Below are 22,129 nucleotides of genomic sequence, written 5' to 3' on the forward strand. Positions count from 1 at the left end.
ATATAGCATTACAACAATTTTAAAAGAAATAACATAACAAAATCCAAGATCTTACAGTTTAGGGTTGGACAGCCCAACACTACCAACTATTACATCTGATTTTAAATACCGAGTCCTCACACAAACTACTATCACTTATTATACCTGAGCTCGAATATAAGCATCAGCATCACAGGTCTTACCGGGCAGTCTGCTTGAATCTAACCATAGCTGCTAGTTGTAATATCAGGGTAAAGCAAGGAGTGAGCCAAATGCTCAACAAGTGCTAACAGTACGATACAAAACAGAAATCGAGATATACATTAAGTAATGACAATGGAAAGACATACCAATGATAACGAGAGATAAAGCTATGGGTGATGGCATCATTTTGCTTGTATCAAAACAATTTTAAAATCATATCTTAATCCAAATCATTTTATGACGCTACGGATTACAGCCGGTGATCAGCCGCGTAGTAATCCCGAACCTCGCTGGGTTCTAAATATTAATGGGATCCCTAGGCAACTTTTAAGCCTACTATTAAGTGTGGAAAGGACTTGCGTCTCAGTCCAGATCCACTATTCAAAGAAAACATTTATCCCCCTTTGGGACTGAAAATCCACATTTTATTTATTTCAAAAACTGATGCCGAATTATAACAAAATCTCTTTTTACAGTAAACATCCTTATCAAGGGATTATAGATCAACTCGAAACATGGGGAAATGGTACTAACTTTCAGAGCCATGAATTACAAAACTATACTCTATTAGGGTAACTGAATGGTTTTCAAATATCAAAGTTTGGACAAGGCAATTTAGTGAGGTTATTGGATATCATGAAGGGAAATGCCAAATTGGGCGTAAAGCAATGGTTTCTCATCAAGGTTCAAGTGCTGGATCATCAAGGAGGTAAGCTTCATGAATACTAATGGTGTTAAGGTATGAAGAAATGATTTTTAGCTCGAGATATATCAGAATTGTCAAGCTTTAGGATAAGAAAGAGGGGTATCAATCAATGAGGAATCACTTTGATAAGTAACTGACTTTCAGGGTTCAATGTAACACCCCCAAATCCGGGGTCGGGGATCCGGGTTGTCACGAGTTCCATTTCCCTTAATAACACCCAATCTTAATACACAATCAACTACTCTGTACTGTGACCCCACAATAACACACACACCACAAGTTATAGTCTCAGAGATGAATATCCATAAATAATCACAAGTCATTTTATTCCACAATTATCTGCCAATACACCTTAAAAGGTTTTCTGAATAAATTTACATTTTCTTTGCCATTATTACAATTCATAATTATACATAAATCTGGTACATCAAAAGTTGAAAGCCTAGCCTATTGGTAGCTCCTACCTCAGCTATGGCGACATCAACGCTTCTAGAAAACTGCGGAACGTCTCCTAATCGCTTGCGAATCGGGAGCTTGGTCCTGTTTATCTTATCTATCTGATGTTGTGTGATGAAAGAAGAAAGCAAGGGTGAGCAGCAAGCCCACCAAAATAATATGTATAATGATTAACAATATATGAGCCTACTCATAATACTCATGAAAGTCTTGGTCAAAAGAAATGAACCAAGTTGATATCTTAATGCGATGAAGTCTCAAAATATTCAGTATATATATATACATATATAATTTTCAAAATATTGGAAGTTCTCTTCCATGCATAATATACACAAAGTCCCAGTGTATAACTGTATAAAAAAATATCGTTGCAAGGTGATCTCATATATCTAACCTTGTCTCAACATTTTTCTGAAAATCTTTGTCATTCATAGGACAATTATTAATTAGATATAAGTTTAAAAGACGAAGTTACAAGATACCCCAATATACTTACATCTTTCCCAAATACTACTTGAACTACCACCGTTCAAGTTATAATCAATTTCAAAAGTTCATCACATAGATGAGACTATAAGACAAGATTTGAATAGATTCAACCTTTGAAATATTATTAAAGGAAATGAAGTTATGATATACTTCATTTAGTTCTGATATATATATATATATATCCACATATACATCTTCTTTATACATTTCCTGAAAACCTCTGTCATGTAAAGTATGAACAGAATTGCAATATCCAATAAATTTGGAAAGGAAAAGAATTTGGCATAAACCAGATATCTTGCTGATCAGGCAAAGATACCCATAAGTAACCTTTTCTACTAGTAGATGGACGAATTCCCCACTGGTCATCACCCTAGTCGTAATAGGACCTTATGCTGGACTGCCACTCAGCCACTTATGCATTTGATGGACTCCCACTGAGCCACTTACACTATCATGGACGCCCACTGAGCCCATGTTGCTTATGCCGACTCAATAGATGGACTTACTTCCCGAACGTTGGGTAAGTAATCAATTCATTTACCAAAACTGCAACCGTGTTGCGAATATAAAATACACCACAGAGCCGGATCCCTCAGGTTTTGAGCGAGTATTTAAATCCCCTTAAAAAGGAAGATCTTAAATATAAAAATGAGTTTTGGGATCCGCTCTAACTTATAAAAATCATTTTGAAGACTCGAAAATACTTTAAAGAGTGTTTGGAGTAAAGCTGATTTAATGAAGTAAATCAGTCCCCAGAATATTTAGAAAATGTCTGAATATTATTATTTAAATAATATTCCCATAAAGAATAATCTTTATAAAAATAATTGAAGTAGAAGTATTAAAACTTATACTTGAAATGGATATTAAATAACCAAAAATATACTTATATGAAAGTACTATCTTTATTTGAATAATCAAAATAAGTTTGATTATTGACACCTTATTCTTTAATAAAATAAAGAATATATTTCAGTAATAAGCGGAGTCATAATACCTCGAATGAATATTATAAATAATATTCATAAAATAAAGGAGTCATACATCCTCGAATGAATATCCAAGTAATATTCAATAATAATATAAAGGAGTCATAAGCCCTCGAATGAATATTCAAATAATATTCATTAAATAAATAAAGAAGTCATAAGCCCTCGAATGAATATTCATAATAATATTCATTAAATAAGATAAAGTTATTGAATAAACCTTATTCGATTAATAGTTTTGAAAACTATAACCATATATATATATAAATATATATGTATATATATACATATATACAAAATCTACTCGGGATCCTCGACTCCCGGTTTTAGAAAATGTTTTCACCTTTGGGTCCCTATACTAAGGGTATATGCAAATTACCGTTATCCTCTAGCATAGGTATTATCAACTGAATCAACAGATATATATGGAAAGAATACGAAACAGGCATGCATATATATACCATAGCAGCATGCTTCAATATATTGCAACATTTGCTAATTAACCAACATGCATCTATCGCAAGATAATGCAAATACATATATACATCACAACAACAGTTATAACGGTTAGAAAACTTGCCTGAGCGACTTGGGGTGATAAAAGGCTCGGGACGAGTCTGGTAACCTATAAACAACAAGTAAGTTGGAATTAAACCAAAGTCACTTGTAAATCTATACTTTAACTAACTTAGACTCTAACACTGTTTTGCGCTTACTGACTCGCTTAAGTCACTCGGGTACCCTCGGCTCCACCATTTTTAATAATTTAAACTTTACGAGTTTTAAGGCGATTTTCTTCGCGAGTGTCTTACCAACTGCCTAACACACTTACCATAAATATTTCATACATTAATTAACCCTTTTTGGTCTTTAAACTATGTTTCAAAGTAAGGCGAGGGGTAAGGGTTCATTCGCGAAACGTCGTTACTTAAAACGGCCGTTTCTCCTAAACCGTTCATCGGAATCGAACGAACTACATATCAAAACGAAGCTCGTAACACGAACTATCTAAACATGGCAATGGTAAAAATCTAGCAGGGGGTTCTCGGGTCCTAATGTTATGCACAAAAACAGTCTAAAGAAAACCGGACGTTACGACGGCTATGTTTACGCGATTTCCCAATTTAAAACCATTCAAAACCAACCCAATTCAACCTCAAATCCAACATACAACCAACATCCATCCTTATCACATCATAACAACCCCAACCAATTCAATTTTAACATTCATACTTATGCCTAAGCTTGAATTTAACTATACTACAATCTTTTAATCAAAACAACAACATTTACCAATCCGATTCAATACCATTTCAATCCCAAACTCTAAATCACAAAAATCAAGCTACAATATCACCCTACTAATCAAAATCATCTTATAATACATAGGAATCTAGGGTTTGCAGATGATATACCTTCCTTGAAGTGGTGGGATTAGCTAGGAAGCCTTAAGAAGCTTTGAGAAGTCTTAGGAATGCTTGGATCTTCAAGGAAATCAAGAAAAATTTCAAGTTAAAAACTTGAAAACACTATTCTTTGTCTTCTTCTTTGATTAAATGAAGAAGATTGAGAAGGAATTGATGGCTTAAACTCATGATATAGCCCTAACTAAACATAAAGATGATTAGGGAATTATCTTACCAATTTAGGAGGCTTGGATCTTGAGTTTTAAATTCTTGCCTATTTGCAATAGTAAAAAGCCGAGAGCATGAAGAACAATGCCTTGGTTTCTTTTTTTTTTTAATTTTGATGAAAGTGATTTGATTGGCTTGGTTGATTGGTTTTGTGTTTGATTTAGTTAATTACCTTGTTGCCCTTGATTTTGTGTGGTTAAAAAGCCACCACATCTCCTTCCTTCCCATGTCATGCTTGTGTCATCCTCATGATGTCATCCTCCCCTCCTTGTCCTCTTCTCATTGGTTGGGTGACATCATCCTCTCTAATCCCTTTGATTAACTTCCTAATTGTTTGCCTAATGACCGCTGATCTGTTATACGGTTCGCTTAACTTTCATTTTCGTTTATCGTTTGAAGGATCATACCCGGGATCTTATTACTTAGGTTCCCTTAACCTTTCTCAATACATTATATTCCTTTTATGATCCTCTCTTATAATCCTTTAATTTAAATCCTTTTATCATGTTACCTTATACTTAATTCTTTCCGTATCTAGTGGATTTCCGGGAAAAATCAAAGTGTTCGGATTTGGATTCTGACGATCTTTACATACACTTATATCCCATATAAAGTACTAATAAAATCTCAGAATATCCATATCAGAACCCCTACATAGTGTGGCATGAAAAGTTTTCTCATTCAGCAAAAACACAATTCATAAGGGTTTCAAAATTTCCCAAAAATTGGGGTTAATACAGTCTCCCCTCCTTAAAAGGATTCCGTCCCGGAATCAGATAGAAAATGAATAGGGATACTTTCTTAGCATTACACTTTCTAACTCTCAAGTAAATTTTCCCACATTGTGGTTCTTCCATCAAACTCTGAATAGTTTGATAACCCTTCTCCTAAGCACTTGTTCCTTTTTCAATCTATAACCCTTCCTGGTTGCTCCATTTAGGTTACGTCTGGTTGCATGTATATACGCTCATATGCCCCTATTTATCTGTCATCCGAATTACACTTCCTTAACATTGATACGTGAAACACGTTATGACTTGCTACATGTTATGGGGTAAGGCTAGCTCATATGCTAACTTCCCAATACCTCTTAATATATCCAAGGGTCCGACAAATTGTGGACTTAACTTTCCTTTCTTTCCGAATCTCATCAATCCTTTCCAAGGGTTTCCAAGGGGATACCTTTAACAACACTAGGTCCCCTACTTCCTATTCTTTGTCCTTTCATGTCAAATCAACATACTTCTTATGTCCATCTTGGGCTACTACCAGCCGTCCTCTGATTAGATCTATTATATCCTTGGTCCTTTGGACTACTGCGGGTCCGAGCATCTTGCGCTCTACAACTTCATCCTAATCATAAGGGAGATCGACATTGTCTTCCCTCAAGGATCTCATAAGGCGACATCTCGATAATGACATATGATCTATTGTCGTAAGAAAACTCAATCCGTGTTAAGTGATCATTCCAATTTCTTTCAAGTCTATTGCACAGACTCTCATTATAGCTTTTAACATTAGAGCTTTTGCTTCTCAATACCCATTCTTTTCCAGTTCGTAATCGCTACTGCCCTCCGTTCCTAATATTATACTGGTTACATTTTTGCTCACTAGCGTTCTATAACCTTTTAATAACCACGTCAACCTTAGTATCACGAATGTGTTTCCATTCCGAATACCACCAAAATTTTACTATTCCTTTTTCAGCTGTTTCTATTATCGAAAGCTTCATCCTTCATATAGAAGTAAAAGAATTTATTGAGAGATCACTATGATCATGAACACTTGTTATATCGCATAGTTAGTACAGAAGGTGGCCAGCCTTTAGTACTTGACAAGCAATTAAATAATAGATGGTATCCTACTAGGCTTCTATCACATAGATAGATAGTCATTCGGCAATACCTCCCCTTCTGGAAGGGTTGTTCTTCTCAGCTTACATGAAATGAAAAGGAGAGAAAAGAACGAATTGAAGAGAATTGTATATATATAAAAATATACTGCCACAAAATATCTGGCTTGGAACCTACCTCTGAACTATAGAGGTTTGTCATAGGAGAACAAAACATATATGTATTTATATCAACATCAAGTATTATAGCATCGTATTTCACATGCCTAAATATTTTTGCTATTCCGTCCATCATTCTATAGACCCATGCTCTTCCTCGAGCTTATACACAATCACCTTTGAAACTCATTCGATACCGAAAATCGAACCTGGGATCTCATTTTAGACATCATCGTTACTTGAATTCTATGCTTGCACCGTAACCTTCCTCGTATAGTAATACGACTCTCTTTTCATAAGAAGGAATAAATATTCAATAGGTAGATACTCTACTTAATTAGTCTATCAATGATAACTTATACATTACCACGACCCGATTAGTGGTACTCAATCTCAACATCCATTCCAATACAACTCTCACGATTGTAATCAACTCATTACTCGCAGAATCATTGCTGCATTACTATGGTCCACCACTGACCTACTGTCGTCATTCACGTTCCATGAAATCTTAATATCTAACCATACGGAGTCCATACATGTCGTATCAAATCCTTCTAAGGAGGTAACATAATCACCATTTCTGATTCATAAAGAACACTCCTGATCCTGACATACATACATGACATGAAGCAGATAAAATTGCAGAAGAGTTTCAATCAAAGCAACGATAGCAGGTTAATACCATTCTAAATCATATGCCTTAAATAGAAGACTTAACTCAAAGGTTCGTCTAGTCCTTTTTGAAACATGGTCCTGGCTTATCTCAAGATAGTATCTTCTGATATAGATAGCCCGCTCGTGGCGATTACACGAATTAAACCTTTACCAACTACTATTACGGTTGGGTATTGCACAGTCATCAGAAGGAATGTCAATCTTCCAAACCATAATACAACCTTTACGACTTCAACCATCATCACTGTATTCCTTTGGCACAAGCGCCTATAATTATCCTCTTACCTTTAAAGTGTCGGCCACCTCTTTGGCCTTTCCTGATAGTAAAATTTCCTTACAGTCAATGTCATTTTAACCACCTTCAAATAAATTTTCTACCTCATTTCAATCACAGCTTATGTGAAGATGTTTTCCTTAAAATCTGATGAGTAAAAAAAAATCACCATTTTTTTTAAGTTATTGCCTCAGTCTTTAGAGGTTAATCACTGTCACGGCTGACTCTCAATTATACTTAAAACATCTTTTATCTTAAGTCCTAATTGCCCTGAACAATTTCGACCATTATTGGTTCGATCCATACTTTCTCGTGGTTTAACACGTGCCCACCTGGCATTATTATAATTACGCCATATTTCCTTTATCAACATTTCTATTCTCGAGAACTTTGAATATTACCTTTCTCCTTGTAAAACCTCTAAGGTTATCCTTGAATCGTTCCTCCTGTATTCCCTAGATACAGGGCATATCAAAATACCATTTACTAATACTAGAACCATTGTCTATATACTTCTGAAAAATTTCTCCACTGATTCTTAAAGGTTGTTATTACCTTAATCCTTTCCAATTCATACTGTCAAAACTCATACTATCCCTATTAAGGGTGAAATGCCAACCTTTATGCATTCCCCTAGGATTCGTTTCAAGTTATTGATGTTTTATCCTTAATTCCACCTTTAAAAAGGTACTTGCATCCTTCCATGGATAAAACAAGTCTTATATCCTTGATAGATTATCTTAATAAATCATTCCCCCCTCGATAGTTTATACCAATTTCACGATAGCATCCTTATTCAAACTGAGGTCAACCCATATGGCCTTCAAAAGATAACAATGGTTACCCGCTTTTCTTGCCTAATTTGGTAATGATAACAAGGATGTTCTGGAAGATATTGGTCATGTTCAACGTGAACTTCTTCTTAATAATTCCTTATTTACTTTTGTTGTTTATCCCAACAGTCATCTCAATGTTGGGATATCTCCCATACCTGGCGTCTCCCTTTCTGGGTATCATGCCACCGGTCTTACACTTCACCTTCTTGAAGGTCACTTCCTTCATCCAATTTTCTTAATTTCTTACTTTCTTGTGTCCTCAGTCTATCCGCGTCTCATTATTTATCCTTCGAATTATCTCAAGGTTTCCTCGAATCCTCCCAACTCACAGGGGATAAAATATATGTATCTCTTATGCCCTCAACCATCAATTTTAACTCATGGTGAATCACCCTCATCCTGACGAATGCATACTTTTCTATTTCTATTGCTACGAGTCTTTAGGGTTTCCTCATACCCAACTCCCTTATCATACCTCAAACTCTATTACCTTTATATTCCTTTCCACTTCAGTTTCTTTTTATTTTCCTTTCTCTTATCATTATTTCATGAACCAACACAACATAAGCATTGATTTCAAACATCCCGTCATTCTGGATTCGTGTCCTCAGAACGAATCTTGATAACTTTTACAACTTAGATTCATAATTTATCATACTCGTCTGCCTTTGTTCTGACTCTAAAGCTTTTACACTCTCTCCCTAACCTTGGGAATTACTTTCCTGAAAACAATTGACTGAACTTTAATCAGTTTATTCTAACCTCTGGCTCCGTGCCTTTCTTGGTCTTTCACCAGCGGGTGGTCTCTCTCTTAGGAGGGTAAGTGACAAAAACAGTCTTTTGTGGTTCATCAATCATTTTGAATCTCAAATGATTCCTATATTTCCTTTAGCCAGGCTCTTGCCTCGGCTGGGTCAGCTTGTTCCTTGGAACTCTGAGAGCTTAGCGACTTTAAGGTTATGAAAGAATTTCCTATCGAATTGTTTCCTCAAGGTGGTGGTTGGGGATAATAGTCTAAGTTCTGTCTAGACATGTCCATAAATTGCCGTATAGGAGTACCGTCTCGGGTCTCCTTTCCTTACTCGACATTCTGTTTCCTTAGTATGAAATGTTTCAACCTTCTCCCATAATCGGGGTTATCTTATACATTAAAAACCTTATTTTCCACTCTATTATGTTATGGGTTCTTTCTTTCTTGATGGCAACCTCCCTGACTATCACATTCTGGGTTTGCCCTAAATCCTATTCCTCAAACTATGGCTCTCATCTAAGTTCTCATCCTTAAGCTCTTGAACTTTCGGAACCCAAATTCTATAGGAATACCTCATTATTCCCTTATCATCTTTCTCGGTATTAATCTCATATTTATTTGTTGGCTCTCTGCCTTCATTCATCACATTTTTCTGGCACAATATGCTTTTTTCTAATAATTCGGTCTCTATTGCAATCTCAAACAGCTTTTCGGTACCGGCTCCGGTTACCTTTACTACTATTTCCATTTTCTCAAAATCTCTTATAACTCTCCCAAGGACATTATCATCTTGAGTCTCTCCTTTCTACTAAGGGCATCAGCCACCACATCGGCTTTCCCTGAATGATAAAGAATCTCTCAATCATAATTCTTGATTAGCTCTAACCGCCTCCTCTGGCGTATGTTGAGCTCTCTCTACGGGAAAATGTACTAGAGCACTTATGGCTTAGGTAAATCTCGCACTTCTCTCCATACAAGTAGTGCCTCCAATATTTAGAGCAAAACTATTGCCACGAGCCCAAGCTCATGGGTGGGGATATCGAATTTCATATTACCATAATTGTCTTGACGTGTACGCGATTACCTTACCGTGCTGCATAAGTACGCACCCTAAGCCCTTGTGCGAAGCGTCACTACACTTCACAAAATCTCCTTTTCCATCCGGCAATGCCAGCATAGGGGCCGTCACCAACCTTTGCTTCAGTTCTTAAAAGCTGTTCTCGCATTTCTCTGTCCATTCAAACTTCTCAGTCTTACGAGTAAGCCACGTTAAAGGGGGCTACTATCTTTACAAACTTGAACGAACCTCCGGTAATGATCGACCAATCCTACCTCTGGTAGTCGATCTAACCATGGTCATCAATTCATCAGTGGTCCTTTATTCATTCTTGTCAGGATCCTCCATGAGATCCTCCTCAACAACTATCTCTTCTAGGACAACATCCTCAACCGCTACATCCTCAATATCAACATTATCCGGTCCTGCATTAGGACACTCTATCGGATCCACAATCTGATCTCCAATTAGTAATAAAACATCATCGCGCTGTCACTTCTCAACCTCAGGGTTCGGAGTCCCGCTACCATATACGATAACGAACTACGCTCCTATCACGATATTTATAAGGGTTCCCATAAGGATTTTAACTGTCAGTACTACGTTAGGTAGCCCGACTATGAACTTGGCAAGAGTTCTTATTATCTTAATGAACTTATTATCTTAACGTCACATCATCTCTGAGGTTTATAACGCTTAGCTCTGATACCACTTCTGTAACACCCCCAAATCCGGGGTCGGGGATCCGGGTTGTCACGAGTTCCATTTCCCTTAATAACACCCAATCTTAATACACAATCAACTACTCTGTACTGTGACCCCACAATAACACACACACCACAAGTTATAGTCTCAGAGATGAATATCCAGAAATAATCACAAGTCATTTTATTCCACAATTATCTGCCAATACACCTTAAAAGGTTTTCTGAATAAATTTACATTTTCTTTGCCATTATTACAATTCATAATTATACATAAATCTGGTACATCAAAAGTTGAAAGCCTAGCCTATTGGTAGCTCCTGCCTCAGCTATGGCGGCATCAACGCTTCTAGAAAACTGCGGAACGTCTCCTAATCGCTTGCGAATCGGGAGCTTGGTCCTGTTCATCTTATCTATCTGATGTTGTGTGATGAAAGAAGAAAGCAAGGGTTAGCAGCAAGCCCACCAAAATAATATGTATAATGATTAACAATATATGAGCATACTCATAATACTCATGAAAGTCTTGGTCAAAAGAAATGAACCAAGTTGATATCTTAATGCGATGAAGTCGCAAAATATTCAGTATATATATATACATATATACTTTTCAAAATATTGGAAGTCCTCTTCCATGCATAATATACACAAAGTCCCAGTGTATAACTGTATAAAAAAATATCGTTGCAAGGTGATCTCATATATCTAACCTTGTCTCAACGTTTTTCTGAAAATCTTTGTCATTTATAAGACAATTATTAATTAGATATAAGTTTAAAAGACAAAGTTACAAGATACCCCAATATACTTATATCTTTCCCAAATACTACTTGAACTACCACCGTTCAAGTTATAATCAATTTCAAAAGTTCATCACATAGATGAGACTATAAGACAAGATTTGAATAGATTCAACCTTTGAAATATTATTAAAGTAAATGAAGTTATGATATACTTCATTTAGTTATGATATATATATATATATCCACATATACATCTTCTTTATACATTTCCTGAAAACCTCTATCATGTAAAGTATGAACAGAATTGCAATATCCAATAAATTTGGAAAGGAAAAGAATTTGGCATAAACCAGATATCTTGCTGATCAGGCAAAGATACCTATAAGTAACCTTTTCTACTAGTAGATGGACGAATTCCCCACTGGTCATTACCCTGGTCGTAATAGGACCTTATGATGGACTGCCACTCAGCCACTTATGCATTTGATGGACTTCCACTGAGCCACTTACACTATCATGGACGCCCACTGAGCCCATGTTGCTTATGCCGACTCAATAGATGGACTTACTTCCCGAACGTTGGGTAAGTAATCAATTCATTTACCAAAACTGCAACCGTGTTGCGAATATAAAATACACCACAGAGCCGGATCCCTCAGGTTTTGAGCGAGTATTTAAATCCCCTTAAAAAGGAAGATCTTAAATATAAAAATGAGTTTTGGGATCCGCTCTAACTTTTAAAAATCATTTTGAAGACTCGAAAATACTTTAAAGAGTGTTTGGAGTAAAGCTGATTTAATGAAGTAAATCAGTCCCCAGAATATTTAGAAAATGTCTGAATATTATTATTTAAATAATATTCCCATAAAGAATAATCTTTATAAAAATAATTGAAGTAGAAGTATTAAAACTTATACTTGAAATGGATATTAAATAACCAAAGATATATTTATATGAAAGTACTATCTTTATTTGAATAATCGAAAATAAGTTTGATTATTGACACCTTATTCTTTAATAAAATAAAGAATATATTTCAGTAATAAGCGGAGTCATAATACCTCGAATGAATATTATAAATAATATTCATAAAATAAAGGAGTCATACATCCTCGAACGAATATCCAAGTAATATTCAATAATAATATAAAGGAGTCATAAGCCCTCGAATGAATATTCAAATAATATTCATTAAATAAATAAAGAAGTCATAAGCCCTCGAATGAATATTCATAATAATATTCATTAAATAAGATAAAGTTATCGAATAAACCTTATTCGATTAATAGTTTTGAAAACTATAACCATATATATATAAATATATATGTATATATATACATATATACAAAATCTACTCGGGATCCTCGACTCCCGGTTTTAGAAAATGTTTTCACCTTTGGGTCACTATACTAAGGGTATATGCAAATTACCGCTATCCTCTAGCATAGGTATTATCAACTGAATCAACAGATATATATGGAAAGAATACGAAACAGGCATGCATATATATATACCATAGCAGCATGCTTCAATATATTGCAACATTTGCTAATTAACCAACATGCATCTATCGCAAGATAATGCAAATACATATATACATCACAACAACAGTTATAACGGTAAGAAAACTTGCATGAGCGACTTGGGGTGATAAAAGGCTCGGGACGAGTCTGGTAACCTATAAACAACAAGTAAGTTGGAATTAAACCACAATCACTTGTAAATCTATACTTTAACTAACTTAGACTCTAACACTTGTTTTGCGCTTACTGACTCCCTTAAGTCACTCGGGTACCCTCGGCTCCACCATTTTTAATAATTTAACCTTTACGAGTTTTAAGGCGATTCCTTCGCGAGTGTCTTACCAACTGCCTAACACACTTACCATAAATGTTTCATACATTAATTAACCCTTTTTTGTCTTTAACCTATGTTTCAAAGTAAGGCGAGGGGTAAGGATTCGTTCGCGAAACGTCGTTACTTAAAACGGCCGTTTCTCCTAAACCGTTCATCGGAATCGAACGAACTACATATCAAAACGAAGCTCGTAACACGAACTATCTAAACATGGCAATGGTCAAAATCTAGAAGGGGGTTCTCGGGTCCTAATGTTATGCACAAAAACAGTCTAAAGAAAACCGGACGTTACGACGGCTATATTTACGCGATTTCCCAATTTAAAACCATTCAAAACCAACCCAATTCAACCTCAAATCCAACATACAACCAACATCCATCCTTATCACATCATAACAACCCCAACCAATTCAATTTTAACATTCATACTTATGCCTAAGCTTGAATTTAACTATACTACAATCTTTTAATCAAAACAACAACATTTACCAATCCGATTCAATACCATTTCAATCCCAAACTCTAAATCACAAACATCAAGCTAAAATATCACCCTACTAATCAAAATCATCTTATAATACATAGGAATCTAGGGTTTAGAGATGATATACCTTCCTTGAAGTGGTGGGAGTAGCTAGGAAGCCTTAAGAAGCTTTGAGAAGTCTTAGGAATGCTTGGATCTTCAAGGAAATCAAGAAAAATTTCAAGTTAAAAACTTGAAAACACTATTCATTGTCTTCTTCTTTGATTAAATGAAGAAGATTGAGAAGGAATTGATGGCTTAAACTCATGATATAGCCCTAACTAAACATAAAGATGATTAGGGAATTATCTTACCAATTTAGGAGACTTGGATCTTGAGTTTTGAATTCTTGCCCATTTGCAATAGTAAAAAGCCGAGAGCATGAAGAACAATGCCTTGGTTTCTTTTTTTTTTTTGATTTTGATGAAAGTGATTTGCTTGTCTTGGTTGATTGGTTTTGTGTTTGATTTAGTTAATTACCTTGTTGCCCTTGATTTTGTGTGGTTAAAAAGCCACCACATCTCCTTCCTTCCCATGTCATGCTTGTGTCATCCTCATGATGTCATCCTCCCCTCCTTGTCCTCTTCTCATTGGTTGGGTGACATCATCCTCTCTAATCCCTTTGATTAACTTCCTAATTGTTTGCCTAATGACCGCTGATATGTTATACGGTTCGCTTAACGTTCATTTTCGTTTATCGTTTGAAGGATCATACCCGGGATCTTATTACTTAGGTTCCCTTAACCTTTCTCAATACATTATATTCCTTTTATGATCCTCTCTTATAATCCTTTAATTTAAATCCTTTTTATCATGTTACCTTATACTCAATTCTTTCCGTATCTAGTGGATTTCCGGGAAAAATCAAAGTGTTCGGATTTGGATTCTGACGATCTTTACATACACTTATATCCCATATAAAGTACTAATAAAATCTCAGAATATCCATATCAGAACCCCTACATAGTGTGGCATGAAAAGTTTTCTCATTCAGCAAAAACACTATTCATAAGGGTTTCAAAATTTCCCAAAAATTGGGGTTATTAGATTCAAGGTAAGGTTCTATAGGGGTTCAAGTATCAGGATGAGATATCAATACTTAGGAATCATCAGCATGTTAATCAAGATGATCAATCAAGTAATATAACAACTCTTTATTTTATCATGGCATTCAACTATCATGAAAAGACTTTTGAACTACTTGCAATACGTACTCGAGGGTTCATGACATCTCTATATAATTTAAAGATAACATAAGATATGCTTGATTTAATATATGAAATGATACAGGATAGTTGTAGCAATGTATGAACTATTAGCAGAAAATACGAAGGTCAAGTTAAATCACTTGCCTTGAGAAAGGCTGGTCTGGTCTGACTGGTAGGAGCAACAACTGGAGCTTCACTCGACCTTTATGGCAAGTTTTCCCTCATCTCGAGATCCTACATAAATAATAATAATCTTAATTATAATATACTCTCACCAACTTAACCTATTTACAACCCGAAATTAACACAGATGGCACTTAGGCCTATATGCACTTAATTTTATATTCACTTTTAAATTACAAATGTTCACACATAGCCACATAATCACATATCATTTATTAATACCAAATAACACCATATATACCATAATGCAACACGATGCTTGGATGATCTCGACTCACAACTTAAGTCACTTGGTCGCTAAACTAGACAAAGTCTTCAAATTTTGGCTTCCTAACTCGATGTGCCTTTACTAAACTATCCAAGACCTATTGACCCTCACTTGTGCCTTTTATTTTTCTGACCTTATACTATCTTAAAACTATGGTGGTCGACCTAATACTCACTCCTAAGTGTTCTAAAACTATGTGATAAGTGAAAGTGCTCACTGGTGCAAATTTCAGAATGACAACTATGGTTTCTTGAGTGCATTAGACACTCTTAAACTACAAGTTTTCCTTCAAAACTTTTACACAAGACTCTCCTGACCTAAGGGCATCTCACAAACTTGATGTGGCTCAAGGGCCTGGCTTGGGCCTCAAAGTGCACATCAATGACATGGTCAAAACTCACTCTAAACCTCAGGGTACTATACTGATTTTCTATAGAAACTATGACTCTCCTTTCTCCAAAGTTTTGACTTGACAAACTCAACTACCAACAACCCAATACCCAAACCAAGACTTAAACATGGTAATCTACTGAACTAACTCTCTTGTTCTCAAAATAACCTTGGGTGAGATCATCCTTTACCTAAGGTACAATTATGGCAAAACAAAAGAAACTACACTTCTCAACTCACAAATCAACAAGCTTTTGAAACAACAAGATATGCATTTTTATAAAAGATAACCACAAATTATTACCATGCATCAAAGAGCATTAATCAATATTAACACCTTATTCCTACTGAAATTAAAGCTTACTTACAAAATCTTTCCAAATGATCAAAATCTTACAACATTCTAAGAGAAATCCACATGCATGCATGTCTTCGGGTTTTGCAAACCAAAACAACATATTTTCTACATATATTCTATCATAAAATTGACATGCAAGCCTAGCATAAGATATACCTAGATGATCACTTAGCATGCAAAGAGTTTTATCAAATTTTCACCATAAAATTCAAGCCATTATCACATAAACATGCAAAAATTTGAATTAAGCAACAAGAATAGTCTTAAAGACCATTCATTCGGCTCCCATATGGTCATGGCCGAATGAAATGGAAGGGAATGGCCATTTAATCATCAAGAGTTTCCCTCTCAAGACTTGGAACTTCTCCATTCCTTGTAGTCCTCTCAAAAACAACCCTAAACTCACAAGAATCAAGGTTGTACTTTGAGTTTCAACTAAAACCTTTACATGCAACCTTTAAACTTAAACTTTCTACTCAAAACTCTTTGAAATATGAGTGATCATGGTATGAAAAGTAACATTTACTTGTATAAAGAGTGGAAGCTTGGTTGAGGAATGAAGAAAAATGGGGAGGGGGTGGTTTCGACTATAATGCCGAGAGTGAGGGGGAAAAGGGCCGAGAGTGAGAGAGAGGAGGGAGAGAAGAATAAGTGTGGTGGTGAATGATGTATGAAATGATCATGCCATTTGCTTGTTTTTATGGTTTTTGATTTAACAAATGTGAGTGGAATTAGGAATTGACATGATTAGCCTTCCACTTAAACTTGGTTCAATTTGCATGCAAGGGTAAAGAAGGTATTTGGCTAGGAAATAAGAGTTAGTGCGGTGGTTATTGACTCTTTAGCCCTTTTGGAATGTATAGAAGGGATTTGCATGCAAGGATAACTATGTAATTTTCTAATTATGACAATTAATACTTATAAAGATTTAATTTTATAAAATAAAACACAAGTTCAAAAATTATAAAATTTATACCATAAAATAGCTTGGATTTTTGGAAATTTTATAAAACTACTTTTGAATTTTGTGAACAAATAACTTTTAAAAAGAAATTTACTCAAGATTTAAAATATTCCTTATAAATCAAAAATGAAAGAAATAAATAAATTTTTGCTTTGAAAATTCATATACCACATAACGAAAATTTACGACGCAGAAATTCTCATTCACATAAGCATTCAATAGTTAAATATATTGGCATTTGGCTTTATAATTACACCAAATTTACAATTAATATTACACAAAAATGCCGGTTGTAACGCATCTTCACTTTCCATATGGAATACTCAGAAGGTTTCAACATGGGAACTCTTATAGTCTCATATCGACTATGGGTTATGGTTTTTGGAGGTTCTTCAGTTTTGGTGGGCTTGGTTGGAGTTTCTATTTCAGACATGATTGTTTTTGGATCTTAAACTGTATGTGTGTTAACAGGTCTGCTCTGATACCACTTGTTAGGTCAAACACACTGTAGAATGGGGTTGAATACATTGTTTACTACAATCAAATCGAATATAAGAACTCAAGTAACAGAAAACAAATTTTATTCAACACAATAAACTCTGTTACAATATGGAACTGTCATCTCTCAATGATGAACAAATTATCACGAGAGCTGCTAGGGTTACAATGAATAATAACTTCGATAATGCTAACACTTATAGTGTAAACCCTATGCCTGTGTTTATATACTACACAATTATAAGATAATGTTCTAATTGATATGGAATATAATTCTGCTTCCTAAAAATATCAATTAGTTATCTTTTCTTCCAAGTATTCTATTCTTCATAGAATTATTTCTTCATGCATATTTCTTTCTGTCTTAGTCTCGCTATTCTTTCCTTTCAATCAGCCGCCTGCCTTATCTGAAAGTCATCTTAAGTCCTGATATTATCTCCTGATAAATATCTTCTGATAACTTAAGTTCTGATAACTTAAGTTCTGATAACTTAAGTTCTGATATCTTAAGTTCTGTCTCCAGTATACATGTTGATTTCCAGTTAAGTACTGATTTGTCCTATTAAGTAAGATCTGAAAACTAAACACAAATCATATTAGCCATGACATCACAAATATATCTAACAGAATTTATTTCTCAACCAAGTCTTAACAGCCTATAGAGAAGGTATTCCATTCCTTTTTTTGATATGTCATCTACATGTAATACTAGGAATGTCACATGGCTCCCACTAACCTTCTTGTAAACACATGGTTCATCTTCATTTTGAATAAAGCCAAACTCTTTGACCGTTTCATCAAAATGAATATTCATTCTCCTTGAGGCTTGCTTCAATCTATAAATAGGTGAGAGCAACTTACAAACTATCTTAGCAAACTTTGGATCGACAAAACCGTCAGGTTGTATCATATATATATCCTCTTCAAGGCTCCCATATAAGAAAACAGCTTTGACATCCATTTGCCAAATCTCATAGTCATAGTAAGCAGCTATTGCTAACAAGATCCTGATGGACTTGACCATAGTAACCGGTAAAAAAGTCTCATCATAATCTATACGATGAATTTGTTTAAAACTTTTTTCACTAGTCACGTCTTATAGGTCTGTAGTTTACCATCCATGTCAGTTTTCTTCTTGAAAACCCACTTGCACCCTATAGGTTTTACCCCTTCGAGTAGATCAACTAAAGTCAATACTTTATTTTGATACATGGATTCCATCTCAGATTTTATGGCCTCTAGCCATCTCTCGGAGTCTGAACTGTTCATAACATCTTGGTAGGTTAGAGGCTTATCATTATCCGTAAACGTCACATCACCATCTTGAGTCAAAAGAAATTCATAAGTTCTTCCGGGCTCATGGTGAATCCTACTAGATCTACGAATAACCTGTGTTTCTTGGACATGATTACTTTCAACATCTTAATGTACATCCTGATCGTATTCCAACTCTGGTTCAATGTTATCATGTGGTTCTCGATCTTCATCGAGATGTATTATCCTCCCATTGATATTCATAGAAAGTAGTTCTCCCTCAAGAAATACAGCGGCCCGAGCAACAAACACTTTGTTCTCGAAAGGATTATAAAAACTATACCCTAGTCTCACTTGGATATCCCATAAAATAGCATATATCTAATTTTGGTCCAAGCTTGTCAGAGGCTAAACGTTTTACACAAGCTTCACGTCCCCAAATTTTCATAAATGACATGATATGACATTTATCACTCTATATCTCATACGGAGTATTTTGAACCGCTTTAGTCAGAACTTGGTTAAGTGTATATGTACCCATTTCTGAAGTATAACCCTAAAAACTGAATGGAAGATCGGCTTGACTCATCATCGATCGCACTATGTCCAACAAGGTACGATTTCTCCTCTCAGAATCTCTATCCCATTGAGGTGTTCCAGAAGGAGTAAGTTATTATACACTATCACACTCCTTCAAAAAACTCTTGAAATTGAGGTTTAAGTATTCTCTTCCACGATCTGATCGTAAAACTTTTATATCTTCCCTTGTTTGCTTTTCTACTTCGGCCTTATATTCTTTGAACATTTCAAAATAATCGGATTTGTTCTTCATAAAAACCATATATCCATATCTACTGAAATCATCAGTAAATGTTATGAAGTAGTATAAGCCACCCCTTGCCATCATACGCATTCGACCACATACATCAATATATATAAGTCATAATCGTTCGGTGGCCCTTTCACCTGATCTGGTAAAAGAAGCTTTAGTCATTTTGCCAATGAGACGAAGTTCGCATATTCCGTATGATTCAAAATCAAACTTATCCAAGTATCCATCTATATGTAACTCAGAAATGCGTTTCTCATTAATATGGTTTAACTACAATGCTAGAGGTAATGTTTGATTCGAGTCATCTTAGAACATATAAATTATTAACTAATTGTGCAACATTACAAGCCTTATCAATAAAATAGAATAAAAACTATTATTTATTTAATTAAAATAAAAACCTTTCTTGTCCTGAGAAGAAATTGGTTTAATGTATCCGTTAAAGGCAGTCACATAATAACAATTTATCAAGTTCTCAATCTCGCCTATATGGGCAAAATTAGATATCGAGTTCCTTCAACTAGAGAAACAACTTTTGCTACAATTCTAACCCGATACCTGAAGCTTGACCATTGCTATTCTTCTTCTTTAGATCTTCCAAACAAGCTCGACAATTTAAATTCCAATCATCCAGTTATTTCCACAGAAGTGACGATCATCTCCTTTAGCAACGCCACTATCAGGCTTCAAAAGCCCTTTGGGATTGGACTTTAGTTTGGCACCGAATAAGATCAAATCTTCACCTTGCCTGTCCACTTTCCTTTCCCATTTGCATTCCATGCCAACACCATCAATATGGACGTAATTCATACCTTTACCGTATTATTTTCAGCAGTTCTAAACATGCCTACCAACTTAGTGAGTGTTCTGTCTATCTCATTCCTTTTGTTCTGAACAAACCGATAATAGAAGTTGTTCAAAGATTGTTTGATCAAATCAAGCCGAGTCTCTAGACCATTCTTGAAACCTAAAATATCAAGGTACATATACCTATCATCTTTAGAACATATGGTCCAACCAGATATCATTCTCCCATTAATGCAAAGGTATGGTGCTTTATTGTTGTCAAATCATTCTAACGAGCCTATCCTTCAAACATCCTTCGAAGATGCTCAATCATATCATAAGCATCATTATACTCTTGTTGCTTCTAAAGATCAGCACTCAAAATTACAAGCATGAGACATGAAACATCAGTTGCATAATCAATTTGCTTCTGGTAAGCATTTTGTTCAGCTCATGTTTCATTCTCAGCTAGAAGAAATAAGGGAGAGGTTTGAGTTACATCATTGAACCTGAGGACAATCCTCAAGTTTCCATGTAAATTGAGGAAATTATTTCATGTCAGATTGTCCTTCTCAAGAACTATTACATAGAGAAGTTATTTGTGTTATTTGTCATTTGATATATATAATATTAAAGTGCATAAAAATGACTTAGTCTACAGATGATCATTAAATTATGTTCAAGTTATTATTCATATATATATATATATATTCACAATATATATCTCCCACTATTTATATCAAATTAATAGCCCTAACTATTAATTCGGAAAGAATATCTTCTATATCCTTTCTGGTGAGCCAAGATCCATATTTCACCAGACGTTAGGTCAGCTTTGGCTTTTCTCCTAAAACATGATTATTTAGGTAGACAACATTTGTCAATTATATCAACTATATAACTCTTGGATAGCTTGGCGGAACAACATTTGTTCATATTTATCTAATAAATCTCGCCAAACTCTATGCCTCTAAGTTCACAATCCTATTGTGGTAACTTAGTTAAGTCAAACCCAATAGTAAAAAATATCAATATAATTCAACACATTTCCCACAACAGATAGGAGTACATCGCTTTGGCGAACCCATTCCTTTTCGATCTAGGGGTTAACGCATTAGACTCATTGGAAGACATCTGATCAACTTAATATTAACTTTAGGGTTTTGTTAATTTTAAAACGATCATGATCCCATCATAAAGAGATTCCCAATTTTTCCTTGAATAAATACTTCAAATCAATATTCATCAATGGTTTGATTTCTAGGTAGTGAGGGAGTCACAATGGTCTCGCTTAAAACCCACAACTTTACAAGTTCAAAGAACTCGCTTTTGACAAAATCACCCTGTCAGAAATAAAGAAAATTTGTATTTTATTTCGTGTTTCATAAACACGAGAATCTCATAATCATTTGTTCATTTTAAAATCTTGAGTCGTTACAGATTTAATCTTGTTTAGAAAGCATGGCATGAGTGTCGTATCTAATACATACATCC

Source organism: Apium graveolens, chromosome 4 (assembly GCF_009905375.1).
Source record: "Apium graveolens cultivar Ventura chromosome 4, ASM990537v1, whole genome shotgun sequence".
Classification (NCBI taxonomy): domain Eukaryota; kingdom Viridiplantae; phylum Streptophyta; class Magnoliopsida; order Apiales; family Apiaceae; genus Apium; species Apium graveolens.